The 15,448-nt window shown below is 38.7% G+C and overlaps 2 protein-coding genes across 2 annotated transcripts in view; one reads left to right on the top strand and one right to left on the bottom strand.

Annotated features, from left to right (window-relative positions):
* The window catches only part of LOC126457464 (kinesin-like protein KIF19), a 610,440-nt gene that overhangs the window by 215,745 nt on the left and 379,247 nt on the right, over nt 1-15,448 (bottom strand). The window lies entirely within an intron of this gene.
* LOC126457465 (hemolymph lipopolysaccharide-binding protein-like) overlaps nt 12,598-15,448 on the top strand; it is a 43,080-nt gene continuing 40,229 nt past the window's right edge. Inside the window, exon 1 of the mRNA XM_050093756.1 lies at nt 12,598-12,711. The gene's annotated coding sequence lies outside the window, so the exon portion shown is untranslated. The remainder of the gene's footprint in view (nt 12,712-15,448) is intronic.

Genomic DNA, 15,448 nt, shown 5'->3' with positions numbered 1-15,448 from the left:
GAATACCACCATCAGCTGTCTACATCTTGTCAAATTCAAAATCTGTTTCATATAAACATTAGAGTTATGCGGAATTTACACCCTTGAATTCAAGTGGTCTGATAAATTTCAGAAGAAGTGGCTAATGAAGTATTCTTGTACTTCGTATCTGAAAACCTGGTGATTTTCAATTTCCTGCCTGATGTCTGCCAGTAGGTAACATGTTATATATTTTTGCACCAGAATATAAAGCTCCATTTTGAATAATAAATAACGATGCTGTATTGTTGTTATGAATTACACAGTTCATTGTGGATTTACCTTTGTTTTTAACCACAAGTACCATCAGCGAGTATGTGTATGCACAAGTAAGAGTAGGAAGCCCCAGGTCCCATAATGGGCTTCAGCAAGATATTTGCTTATTAAATTTGTGTTATATCTTTATTCCATGCTTCTTTGATCTCAGTTGCATTGCCCCAAAAAACTACCAGTATGCCATAGGATAATACGAAGTATGAGGGGTGTTCAAAAGAAAAGATATAAAACAGCATTATAGGCATACCTGAAGTTTTCATTCAAAAGTAATCTCCAGAAGCCTGCCACTGTTTCACAAGCTGAAGGGTTGCCTGTTTGCAGAATTCTTGTGGCTGTGACAGGAGCCAGTTTTCCACTGTGTCCTTCAGTTCATCATCCAAGTTGAAGTGCTTTCTTTTAAGATGTCTTTTTAGGCCCAAACACATGGAAGCTGCAGGGCAACATGTCTGGGCTCCCACTTGAACTTGGCAACTACACTTTGTGTGAGTATGGAGATATGTGCATGTACATCACTGTGGAGCAGAATCACTCCTTCTGTGAGCAGCCCAGACCATCTGCTCTTGACAGACTTGTGTAGCTATAACTATGCCCATGCTTGGTAATGGTGTTAGCCCTTCTCTACATATTCACCCATTCAGTGCAACACATTTTCTCGACAATAGATGATTTGCTGGATGTCTTGGTCATAAAAGTCTGTATTTTGCCTGTTCAGGGAACAGTCCCCCTCAAAAATAACCTCATGTTTTTGGAAATGATTGTCTTACCATGGTTTCTTCTTCCAGGGGTAGAAAAAGAAGCACCTGCATGCCAGATGAAGAAAATGCAGAAAGTGAGGCAAAATTGTATAGCCGAAAGCTGCAATATATGCTACAGCATCATATGCTAAATGAGCTGGGGTGCTGTCATGAATCTAAAACATCCAATTCAACAGGTTTCTGATAACCTGTTTCTCAAAAGCCTCCTGTAATCTCTTCAGGGGAAATGTTAGTATGCTACTGTGACAGTTTGCCAGTTATGAGTGTAATCAGTAGCAACATACGATGGCAGTCTAAAAAAGTCTCAGCATCATTATCATCGTCAGCAGCAGCAGCAGCAGCATCAGCATCCTGCTCTATTGTGGTTGGGTTTCCATATTTTTCTGTGGTGGTGTATCGAGTGAGAAGTGGTGGCTCCAAAGTCAGGAAAGCCAACAACAGGTGGGAGACCTGTGTGCTGAAATCTCCGTACCATAAGTAATGATGCCATAGCAGAGGGTGACAAGGCAGTTGATCAGTCCCAATTGGCACATGAAGGCCAGAAAGCAGATCTTAGCTTGCTTTTGCTTGAATCGACATGTTTCCATAACTTGGTTTGATCCTTTGTCTTAGTTCATAGTGTGCAGTCAGCATTCATACCACAGTGATTAGGTGGGTAAAGAAGTCATCTGGACCGGCCTGGCTCAGTTGCAACATTTATGCTGCTGCCTCAGTTCAGCATGCTTATTAAATGACTGCAGGCAGTCATGGAACCCAGCAGATGGTGACCATTTTTATGTTCATAATTTCTTGTAAGATGTCCAAAACTAATCCATGAGTTATATTCATCTTGTCCACTATTACCCTGACTGAGTTACATACCACAGCCTCCCCCACTCTTGTGATTCATATTTCTTCATGGAGAGATAGTCTGGTAATTCATTCTTAATTGTTGCTTATCTTCCCGTGTACAATGCCATATGATATTTGCCTTCTATTTTAAATGTATCCATGTCCTAACTTGTAAATGGCAGACTGAAATCTTCCCCTATCACTATAGCATCTCAAATAATGTATGTACAGTATTTTAGAAGTTTTCAATGTTGTATTCAAACACTTCAATACTCATTTTGGGTTGCTTGTGTAAAAACATTCAGTGCCTATTTTAGGCTCACTGTTGATGCTTATCTTTTCCCAGCTCGTCTCCTGATCTTATTCAGTTTATCTGACAAGAATTCTGGTGCAGGAGGCTTGAAAAATGAAACAGGTTGCTAGTTACTGAAGTTAACACAAATTTTATTGCTGACAATGGAATGTACCGAAAGATCACATGCACGCAATATAATTGTTCATAGTAAACTCAGGCCAGATAGAGTCACAAAGATATTCTCTGACTAATATCGCAGGCCAAAGAGTTTTACTTGCATGATACTTTGTTCTGTTGATAATAAGGTTCCCACAGAGACATACCCCTCCCCTTACAGTATGGAGTGTTGGCAAAAGAAGAAAAGGAGGCCAACTTAAGAACCAGCCACCCACCTGTTTTCCTTGCAGTTGCAGACAGCCAGACATGCCACGGCAGGCTGCAAGGTAGGAGATGGCTGGACCATTTCTCAGTGAAGAACCACAGTGATGAATCTCCCTCCCATCTTATTTACCCCTGTTGATACTGACTAAGTTAGTGTGGAGCTTGTCAGATGTATCCTTAGCAAGATTGCTGGTTGGTGTGTAAGTGCACAAGTTGGGCAGCAGAATTGTTGCTTGTGGCTGTGATGAATGACATGGTGCATTGACATCTATCTCTCTTGTGTTTTGCCTTCTGTCCAAGTGGCGCCTGTATGCCCCATGCTGGATGTACCTTGCAAAACCCAGGTGGGTTTGAGGTAATCCACAGAGACATTGGGCCTGGTATGATGGTAATTTTGTGCACTGTGTTGTTTCTGATGCCTGTCTGTTTATACATCACACACACTGCATAGAGAAATCAGGCAGCACACGTAACTGGTGCTTGCACATTGGTAGAAAAGTTCACCCAACTCATCTTTGGTGAGTATCCATGGCACAGTATGCACCAACTGTCCGTATGTGTAGTCTGTTGGCATTGTGGCAGGTACTGTCTCATTCATGCCAGGAATTTACAGATGGTGGTGCAGTTCCTGTTTTAACTGCCATAGATAAGATTGTGTAGCATCCATTTTCCCACCTGAAGAACATGCCTGAGCTTTCAATTTTAAGTTCTCATTATGTAGCCTGAGTATTTTCTTTTCTTCTTCTTCATATTTCTTCATCACTGCTTGTACTTTAGACTCCAAACCCTGATGGTCATTAACTAGTTGTAGGCAAATATCATATGTAAGGCATGAAGGGGATTGTACTGGAATAGTCCCCCCCGAAGCTGTGTATGAGTGTGCCATTGACCTGTCAGTGAATACTGGTTTCTGACTCTCCGCTGTTCATTTCCCTGAGGATTCCTGTTGTTAGGTAAGGCAGAAAGTGAAATCAACAGAACAAATCTGCAGCCAAGATCATTTTGTGAGAATCTGTGAACACAAACAGCCATGTAAATTTCTTGTGCAAACTGAAGTCCACATTGTGCCTTACAGATGCAAAGTGCCTTGTATGGTGTCATTTGCTTCAAGCAGTTGGATAACAGATATCGTATGTTGCATTTGTGGCAGTTCTCTAGGAATGGTGCTCGCTGCAGAGCCAGTTCCTATAAGAAAGAATTGATATGTATCATTGTCTAACACATACATGTCTACCACTGTCACTTGCAGATGGGGCATGACTAATTTCATCCACCTGCTTGAGCCCTAGGTGGCTTTGTTGTGTGTCTGAGTGATTGCACAGTGTCGAGCAGTTGTGTGCTCAGTTATCAAAATGTGAGTGAAGCCAGAACAGTTGCAACTGCATCCCTCTCTCCTGTAAGGAATGTTAGTGTCAGGCATGAGTGTGACATTTTCCACTATCTGGTCACCAGTCATGGCATAGTCACTCATGATGTCACTCTCAAAAGTATACATAAATGCTTGGGTCTTGCTGTCTCCTTGTCGCTGCAACCAGTGTGGTGCACCAGGAATGTGCTGATGCCATTCATTGTTGAATGTCATACCCAAGTATTGTCATTGCTTTGGGAATCCGAAAAGTCATTTAGCCAGAAATTTTTTTCTCTCATATGATATTCACTGAAATCTTCGTTGACTGCATCTGAGGTGCTAATTTAATTAACCAGAGTAACAAGAGTATGCTGTCTGGCGTGAGAGTCAGGTTGACTGATTCACAGAGATGTTTCCACAGCTGAGTTGGTGTCCTGCTGCCTGGCCTGTCCTCATAAATTAGTTGTAGCTCTTGCTCTAAAGTCATGGTCAGTTGGTGGAGCAATGCTGGACTATCAGTGACAAAGTTGCCTTCAGCCAAAAGTGAGCAGAGTCTTGAACTTGGAAGTATGATCGATGATTCCATAACTTTATAGTGCAAATTTGATGGTCATGAACAATGTTACCATAGTCAGTAGCTTAGGTTGAGAACTCAGTCATATATGTGCTACATAGAAATCCTGTTGGTATGTAGTGAAATGTTTGATCCAAAATTGATGGCAGACAAGGTCCCTTAGGCTTTCCACAGTGCAGGTGGAAAACCGAGTCTATGACACCCAGATGGCTGGGTCCTGCATTAGATTATGAACGTATTTATCTAGACGATTCCTAATGTGGATGGATGAGTAAAATCATACAAGGTGTTGTAATGTAGAAAAGAATTAGTTGCCTGAATACTGCCTTGTTGATGTGAGGCAAGGTATGCCTCATCACCAAAACCATTGTGGAGTTCTAAATGTTTTACAGATTGTTCATGCACATATTCACTATTGTTCACTGATGATGGTAAGACATGGCAGAAGATCACTTTAGTGTTTCACACAAATCTTAAGCTTATCAGGATGGAAGAGAACATTGGCAGTTAAAACTGCAGGTCAAGAGTCACTTGTCTGTGGTCTTTTGATGTTTTTGAGGATGTTCAGCAATCCTGACACAGTTGTGGCAACAATGAGTACCAAAGTTCAAAGGACAACTAAAACAGGCAAAAAGATATATATGTTCAGTAACCTAGACAAAAAGTCATCAGTGTCGTATCTCAATGAGGAACTTGAAACTTTCAGCACAGGCCAGGAGCATGTGAAGGAACTCTGTCTCAAGTTGAAAAGAATAGTTGACCTCACACTGGATAGATATGTACACAGTAGAACAGTTCACAAAAGGGAGGCAACCTCCATGGTATGGAGTCACTGTAAAGAAACTTCTAAAGAAACAGAGATTACTGCATTATGAGTGTAAAACAAAGTGTAGGGCTACAGATAGAGAGATGCTAAATGAAATGTATTAGGCTGCACAAAATCCAAAGAAATTCTGGTTGTATCTAAAGGCTGTTAGTGGCACCAAAGTTAGTGTCCAGTCCCTAGTGAACAGACCATATCTGAAATTGGGGATAACAAAGCAAAATCTGAAATGCTTAACTCCATTTTCAAATGCTCCTTTACAAAGGAAAACCCAGGAGAACTGCCACAATTTAATCCTTGTACAACTGAAAACATGACTGAAATAAGCATTAGTACCAGGGGTGTTGAGAAACAGCTGAAATCGTTAAATCTGAACAAAGCTCCAGGCCACGGTGGAATCCTTGTTAGGCTCTATACTGAATTTCCAGCTGAGTTAGACCCTCTTCTAACTATAATCTATCATAGATCCATTGAACAAAACATTGTGCCCAATTCTTGTAGGTCACACCTATCTACAAGAAGGGTAGTAGAAGTGATCCATAAAACTACCATCCAATATCCATGGCATCGGTTTGTTAAAGAATCTTGGAACATATTTTGAGCTCAAACATAATGAGGTGTCTTGAACAGAATGACCTTCTCAGTGCCAGTCAATATAGATTTCAAAAAAATTGATCATGTGGAACCCAACTCGCACTTTCCTCACATGCAGTGTTTCTTGATTTCCAAAAATCTTTTCACTCAGTACCACACCTATGCTTATTGCCAAAAAAAGCCATGATCATATGGGGTAGCAAGTGAAATCTGTGACTGGATTGATCTTTTTGGTAGGGAGGACACAGCATGTTATCTTGGATGGAGAGTCATCATGAGATGCAAAAGTAACTTCATGTGTACCCCAGGTATGTGTGTTGGGTCTCTTGCTGTTCATGCTGTACATGGATGACCTTGCAGACAATATTCGTGGTAAAACAGGGTTTTTGCAGATGATGCAGTTACCTATAACAAAGTACTATGTGAGAGAAGCTGCATAAATATTCAGTCAGAGTCAACATGGTGCAGAGATTGGGAACTTGCTGTAAACATTCAGAAATGTAAAATTGCGCACTTTATGAATGAAAAACATGGCATCCTTTGACTACAGTATCAATGACTCACTGTTGGAATCAACCAACTCAAACAAATATCTGGGTGTAACACCTTGATGGGATATGAAATGGAATGATCCCATGTGATCAGTCATGGGTAAAGCAGGTGGTATATTTCAGTTTATTGGTAGGATAGTGGGGAAGTTCAATCTGTCTACAAAATAGGTTGCTTACAAATGACTCATATGACCCATCCTAGAATGTTGCTCAACTTTTGGGACCCATACCAGATAGGGCTACCAGGGGATAGTGAAGGTATACAGAGAAGGGAAGCACGAATGGTCACAGGTTTGTTTAATCCATAGGAGAATTTCAGAGAGGTACTGAAGGAATTGAACTGGCAGACTCTTGAAGACAGACATAAACTATCCTGAGAAAATCTATTAATGAAGTTTCAAGAACCAGCTTTAAATGATTACTCTAGGGATATACTACAACCCCCTATGTATTGTTCACATAGGGGTTGTGACAATAAAGTTAGAATAATTACTGCACACACAGAGATACTCAAATAATCATTCTTCCCTCACTCCATATGTGAATGGAATAGGAAGAAACCCTAATGACTGGTACAATGGGAAGTATCCTCTGCCATGAACAAGGGCACTCATACCCAAGGCCAAGAGGGGCCACTCGTCCCCATCTCCTAGCTCTCAGGGAAAGGATATGATATAGTATAGCTAGGTGTTTTTATTTCAAGAAAATTATTTAAAAGTTGGTATTATGTAGATTTTGAATAGGCTTTAACTGGAACTTTTATTGCCTACTTCCAAAATATTAAAAATACTCCATACTCCAAGCTCTAGACTCTCCCTCCACATAAACTATTGTATGGGCCTCTTGGCTGGGAGCACTTGTTCATCTTTGCTACTGTGAAACAAATCTCTTCTACTGATCAAGTGCTCATAACTCTTAAGGTATGCATTTTAGAGCCCATGTTTACTATGGTTTTTTCCTTTGAATGATCATTCCTGCCACGTCCTTGATTACCAAACAATCCTCTTGAAACACCTTGTATAATAATTATGAAGAAAAGACAGATGGAACAACAATATACTAGTAATTGAACTTAAAAAAATCCAGGAATCTTCTACCCATGTTCAAAGTACAGTTATGTTGAAATCTTGGTAGGTAACAAAAGTAGTATTGTAGATTATATGTTAGTCACCAGTCTACTAACTCCCATTTGTCTGTGTGCAGCTTGTTATTCGGTTAGGTAAGTCACAGAACAGGTGGAATCTGTTGTGTAGAGCTGACATCTTGAAAAGCCTTACAACAAATTATTAATCAGTGTCCTAGCACCCTGCAAATACAGAATTACTGAACCAAGAGTCTGGCTTCAAAACTTCATTCCTGTTGGAGTTGTTGTGAAAGGTGTGCTCCTTACTAAGCCAGGCATTTTAGTCAGAAGTGTCACTAGTTTGATATCAGGGATATCCTGCAAGAAAGAATACATGGGAGACTAATGTGACAACCAAAACCAATAGTAATGTTCAGTGTACACAATTCACAAGCATTTAAAAACCTGGGATAGCGCTAGATACAGTCAGTTGGGGTATACAAATTCCATCCTAGGAAAGGGGGGGGGGGGGGGGGGGGAAGGTGACAGGAAGGGTATCTGCAATCGTTCACTGTTAACATTGCCACATCCAATAACTAACACGCTAACTCTGTGTTAAAAAGTTTTCAAGCATGTCCAAAATGCACTTTAATTTCTCACATTTAGTCTTTTGTGAACATTTTGTGCTAATGTAATTCATGAGCGAAGAAGAATTAAAAAAGTTTCTCATTTCCTGATGAATTAAAAGAGAAAGAGGATGGAGGGAAGGCTGATGTATAATGACACTTTCTTAAAATTGTATCCTTATTATGTGAATGATTGCAGAAGATTATAACTATATAATGAACTGCAGAGATGTCTAGAATGTAATACAAACATTGGTACATGATTTAATGATTAAGAACTGTATGTTACCAACACTAATAGTATTGCAAAGGGAAGGAAATTTCTTGCATGATGAGAATCTATTTGGTTACCTTTATAGTCAAGTATTGCTGCAGTATGGTAGCTTTTGACACTGCCCACATAGGCATACATTCAAATTTGTTAACTGAATTTTCTCATTTTGAGAGAACTGAAGTGTGATCTGTTTAATTGTTGAAAATCATTCAACAGCTAAGATTGCAAAAAATATTTATTTATTGAAGACAACCAGTTTCAACAGATAATGCTGTTATCTTCAGGTCTTAAAATCTTTTTGTTGTAAAACATGTTCATTTTACACTGACCTCACACACAAGATGTCAAGTGGATAAAAATTGCACATTATAAAATGTTTGTCATCAATAAAATATGTGTGTGCAACAGGATATGTCCATATACATTTTGCTCATAGTTGCTTGTCCAGCATATGTAAGCAATTGAGTTATTCTGTACCAGGTTTGCATGATGCCATGAGCAACTGTGTGCAATATGTATGTGGACATAGCCTATTTCACATGGTGCATTATGTTTTTAAATATTTTAGTTATCACAGACCTTTTCTGCTATTTCTGACCACTTGACATCTTGCCTGTGAGGTCAGCATAAAATGAACATATTTTAAAACAAAATGATTTTAAGACCTGAAGATGACAGTATAGTCTGTTGAAACTGGTTGTCTTAAATAAAGAAATATTTTATTTGATCTTGGCTATTGAATGGTTTTTAAAAAGTGGTTAAAAGCTAAAATTTAAGTTACTGAAGATTACTGACTGCTCTAAAATTGAAATATTTGAATTTCTTATGCGTAATATTCCATAATATATTCATAACCATATAAAAGTGCAGATGTATTTCACATGGAGAAGTGAATCCCAATAAACTGTGAAAGATTCACTATGTGGGAGCATGCCACCACTTACAGGGTGTTTCAAAAAGGACTTTACAACATTGAAAAGTCACAGAAATTAATTCATAGTACCTACAGAGGTGATTGTAGTGTCAATTTGCAGGGAAATACATCAAGTTTTGTCTTGCATAGTTCACTAGTGCTGAATTGCACTGTAAGAGGCAAAAGTGGCAGTTGCATTAAAGGTGGCTGCCTTCACTGGACCCGAGCATACTAGCTGTGTTTGGGTTTGAAGAACCGAAATTGGCGTCAACAGTCCAGCATAATTTTGATACTGTGATCGGTAAGACATGGGAAGTCATCAGGTCATCCAAGCACATCTGACAATGTCATTGAGTGATTGGAACAATGTTTTGTCAACAGCCCTACAAAATTGACCCAGCGTGCATCTCGCGAACTGCAAATCCCACATACACTATGTGATCAAAAGTATCCGCACACCCACAAATACATGAGTTTTACATATTAGTTGCATTGTGCTGCCACCTATTGCCAGGTACTCCATATCACTGACCTCAATACTCATTAGACATCACGAGAGAGCAGAATGGGGCAGTCCACGGAACTCACGGATTGCAAATGTGGTCAGGTGATTGGGTGTCACTTGTGTCATATGTCTGTATGTGAGATTTTCACACTCGTAAACATCCCTAGGTCCACTTTTCCATAGTGATAGTGAAGTGGAAATGAGTAGGGACATGCACAGCACAAAAGCATACAGGTCAACCTCGTCTGTTGACTGACAGAGACCGCCGACATTTGAAGAGGGTTATAATGTGTAACAAGCAGACATCTATCCAGATCATCACACAGGATTTCCAAACTGCATCAGGATCCAGTGCATGTACTATGACAATTAGACGCGAAGTGAGAAAACTTGGATTTCATGGTTGAGCGGGTGCTCGTAAGTCACACACAGCACATAGTGCCGGAAAAAGCCAAATGTCTCCTCGCTTAGTGTAGGGAGCATAAACATTGGATGATTGAACAGTGGAAAAACGTTGTGTGGAGTGACAAATCATGGTACACAATGTGGTGACCTGATGGCAGGATGTGTGTATGCCAAATGCACAGTGAAGGTCATCTGCCACCATACGTAGTGCCAACAGCAAAACTTGGAGGCAGTGGTGTTATGGTTTGATCGTGTTTTTCATGGAGAATGCTTGCACCCATTGTTGTTTTGTGGGGCACTATTACACCACAGGCCTAGATTGATATTTTAAACACCTTCTTGCTTCCTACTGTTGAAGAGCAATTCGGGGATGGCGATTGCATCTTCCAATATGATCAAGCACCTGTTCATAATGTCGCGGAGTGGTTACATGACAATAACATCCCTGTAATGGACTGACTTGCACAGAGTCCTAACCTGAATCCTGTAGAACACGTTTGGGTTGTTTTGGAACGCTGCCTTTGTGCCAGGCCTCACCAGCTGACATCAATACCTCTCCTCAGTGCAGCACTCCATGAAGAATGGGCTGCCCACTCGCCAAGAAACCATCTAGCACCTGATTGAACATATGCCTGTGAGAGTGGAAGCTGTCATCAAGGCTAAGGGTGGGCCAACACGATATTGAATTCCAGCATTACCTATGGAGGGCACCAAGAACTTGTAAGTCATTTTCAGCCACTGATCACATAGTGTATGACTGTTTGGCATGTGTTGAGAAACTGTTTGCATTTGAGCCGTACAGATTGATGATTGCACAAGCAATAAAAGACACTGATAAAATTGTTGAATCAATTACATGAGGATGAACATTTCTTGGACAAAATCATCTTTTCAGATGATTCAACTTGTTGCTTAAGTGGCAAGGATAACACACATAATTGTAGGATTTGGTGCAATAAAAATCCACGTCAAACACTGCATGTTTGTGATAGCCATAAACTGAATGTTCTTTGTACATTTAGCAAGAGGAAAGTGTACGGTCCCGTTTTTTTCTGTGAGAGAACCATCAACAGGATAGTGTATCTGGATGTGTTACAACAATTTTTGATACCACAGATTGATGAGGATGACCAAGAATGAAATTTTTACTTCAGGCAAGATGGTGCACCACCCCACTACCTGGCTGACGAGATTTTCTCAGTGACCACTTTCCAGATTAATGGATTGGCTGTGATGTACCAATTGCATGGCCCCTGTGTTCCTCAGACCTGACACCACTCAATTTTTTTATGGGGATTCATCAAGGATATTGTGTTTGTAGCTTCTGTGCTATCTTCTCTACCTGAACTTAAGGCAAGAATTTACACTGGCAGTTACACCTGCAATGCTACGGTGAATTTCAGAAGAAATTGACTTCCGATGGGATGTGTGCAGGATAACCAACAGAAACTACATACACAATCTTTGGTTTAAGGTAAAAAAGTTGACGTGTTTCCCTACAAAATAACACTAAACTCAGCTCTATATCTTCTCTCAATAAAGTTATATAACTTTTTAAAGTTGTAAAGCAGTTTTTGAAATACCCTGTACTTATAATCTTCATTTGTGGCTGTTCCTTATGCAGGACCTCAGTTTCTATAAATGTTTTAGCATTCAGCAAGTTTCACTTACATATTGAAAGCAAAAGAAAATGGGAAGTATAATTTCTCTATTTTCTGTGTCACAAAAAACATTAGACAGCTTCCTAAGAGAGTAATTTGAAATACCTATTTTCAAATCAGCTACTACACTGATGAAACAGAATACTAGAGGATACTGCAGTTATTAGTGCAGGCTTTTTCAATAAAACTATCTTAAGAGATTTTCAAGTAATTTTAATATGAAATATTTATTTGCTGTTGATCATGGCAACTAATAATATGATGTAAAATGTCTTTGAAAACTCCGTTATCATTGTGCAGCAATGAATTTTCTCTGACTGGATTTATTTTTCAAGTAATGGCTACATGGATTTTTGCTAACATTGAAAGAAGTGATGTGAATGATCCCAACTACGTATGTATATTCCGAGATTACTAAAATTATATGAAACATAGGGCCTGTACCCTATTTATTTTGTTTGCAATTAAATTCCAGTATGTTAATGTTAATGAAATTTCCTTCCAATTTATGCTTTGTCTTGTTTCCACTATTATAAAGTCACCTACATTTATGCTGAATGCAGGAAATCATAAACAAAAGTTAGCAACAGTAAATGAAGTTGTTTAGAGTGTTCAGCTGAGAACCACTATGTAAAGCTAATTGCATGTGCCATGCCTGGACAATCTCTGAGTTACATATCAAGTTCCTCCTCCTCCCTTATTATCAACAGACATGTGGCACTGCAGCTCTAGAAGCTAAAGAAGATAAAAAAGGCACTGGCAGAAAGTGGAATTGACTGTTACCACTTGAAGGCAGAGTTCTTTCTGTAGTTGACACAGTAAGTAAGAAAGTGTACATAACAATATTTATTCATTAATTAATTCCTTCAGTCATTAATCATTTCTCCAGATTCCTTTGGAATTAATAGTAATTTAATTTCACTAATTAAAATTGATGGTAATGCCTCTACTTTTAAAAACAATGAAAAACTGCTGCTTCCTTCGTAAAATAACAGCTCAATATCTTCATGAACACCTCAGACTTATCATAAAATAAATGTTTTGTATGTGCTGTAAGAATAAAGGCATGATTACAATGAAAATTTATGCATACTCTACAAGTAACAGGATTCTTCTAATTTTGTTTCTAGATAATCGCATACTTTGTAGCTTTGAATACTAGAGTATAGTTTTAATTTCCTTTTGAATGGAGAAGGGTTACAAATCTGTTGCTTTGTGTCGGATGAACCTCATGCCTGAATACAAACCCCATGCAGAACCCAAGCAGAGAAGGCCAGATCTACAAAGAAATTATTTTTCTTTGTTTTATTGTGGCCATTAAATCACAAATAACCTATTTTATTATTAGTAACAAATACAGTTAAGGAGCAAATGTACTGGACTGAGTGTAAGTATTCTTTGACCTTGTAAAAGTTCTGTGCAAGGTTTGTGGCTATTTGCTCCACATAGTATGTTTACAACTCACTTTTACTGACTGAATGCAGTGCTTATCTTCTGTGCATAGCTATAGAAGATGATTATGTAAAATAATAGGGAGTAAAAGTATTGAAAACTACTCAGCATCATCATCATCATGTCAACATAATGATGAATATTTAGAGACAAAACCTGCTGAACTGAACATCTGTTGAATCTACCTATAATTTGACTCAATTTTAGCTATAAATGCAGCTTACCACAAGGAATTTAAGGCATAATGTTTCATTTATAACCTGATCTAGACAATGATAACTGTAGGAGATCACAAAGTGTTAGTGCAAGGCCGAAATAGTTGCAGCTCTAACCCCCTGCCCCCCCCCCTCCCCCCCCCCCCCCCCCCACACACACACACACACACATACACATAAATATGTAGATGAAATGATTAGAATACTAATAATCAACTGCCAAAGCATTTGTAACAAATTCACAGTGGTTGAAGCAGTACTTAAAAGCAGTGAAGCTCATACAGCACTAGGAATGAAAATCTGGTTAAAACCACAAATGAACAAGTGGAATTTTTGGATTAAGTCTAAATATACATTAATGAAAAGTGTAATTGAAAATGAAGTAGGTGCATTTGTTATGTTAGACAAGAAACGTAAATCCACATAGACAGAAACTGAAGTTGCATACAAGAGTGTGTGGGTAAGATTCAGTATCGAATTTGGGCATGGAGTTAAGCATTGCAGCTTTTGATTTGTTACCCTCAATTTCAGTTCCTGTCACATTCAATAGGGAGGGGCGGTGGAGGGACAATGTTGGGAAGTAAGAATTGAATTTTTTAATTTACCCTTCTCTGTTTCAGGGAAAAATGCTGTGGGAATATGTTTAAGAAAGAGTTAAATTCATTTTATAGCTCTACACTTCATATGAACTTACACCAAAGAGAACCAAGGGAACATACTGGAAATCACTGGGATAAAATTAATAGGGCTTTGATGACTCTGATAATTAGCATACAAGTAGCCTCTTACCAGAAACATTCAAATGCAAACCATGCTGTGTACAATGTGACCTAATGAGTGGCAATGCAGAGTCACAATCTTGTTTGAATGACCCTCTCTTCTGAGTGATTCTCCAAGTTCTTCGTTAACATATTACACAGAACACTTCATCATAGGCATTTCATACTGCTCAAAGAATAATATGATCTTAACACTCATGTTAGAAGCATTCTCAATTATGTATTTGATGTCACTCATAGCATATATTTGAAGATGTGATCCAAACATAACCTGAAACCCCTACTTACTACATGATCTTTACCAAGCTTCTTCCCAAAAGAGCCTAAATCACAGATTACATGGCTGAGACCTACACTTGGGTTTAAAATATCAGTTACCTGGTAATCATCTGACAAAGTGCTTTATACCAGTTCCAACATTCTTTCTGTACAGGTCATGACAGTCCCCTCCCATGACTACCACCTAGAAATAAGTCTTTTCTTAAGGAGTTCCATTCTAGCCTTTGCTTGCACTTTATGTACTGTACCATGGGATTGCTTCTGGACTTCTGGTGTTCCCTCTATGCTTTCCTCCACAATCTTCTGTTAAACACATAACATCAAAATATACCACCATCCACAAATTGGGAGAGGAATGATGAGGGAAGTAGATCAACAAGATTGAAAGTCTATAGAGTTACTCAAAATGCCAGAGAACTCTGAGTCTATAATTTGATGGTTTGCACTTGTTTGATTATTAGTTACTTAGCTGTTCATTATCTAATAGTTTTTCTGCCAAGAATTCAAAGAGATTAACTAAACAAAAATTAAAAAGATAGAGATTCAAATTTTGGGATATATCTTCTAGAAGATAATGTGTCAGACTGATACTTATGTGATAATGCTAAAAAAATCTATAAAACAAAGACTAAATGGCAGTATGTTTGTATTCACCAAAGACTGGTAAATTCAAAGCATCTGTTATAAAAGAAGAGGTTTATCAGTAATAACAACACAATCAGAATCTTCAGTGTACTGAAGCTGATGAGAAATAGTTGGAGAAATATGAAAAGGAAGATGTGGGAAGATACAGCTGCATTCACAGTTTAAGAAAAGGGAGTCAGATAGGT

The sequence above is a fragment of the Schistocerca serialis genome, chromosome 2, assembly GCF_023864345.2.
Source record: "Schistocerca serialis cubense isolate TAMUIC-IGC-003099 chromosome 2, iqSchSeri2.2, whole genome shotgun sequence".
NCBI classification, from domain to species: domain Eukaryota; kingdom Metazoa; phylum Arthropoda; class Insecta; order Orthoptera; family Acrididae; genus Schistocerca; species Schistocerca serialis.
This window is presented reverse-complemented; position numbering and strand designations above follow the sequence as displayed.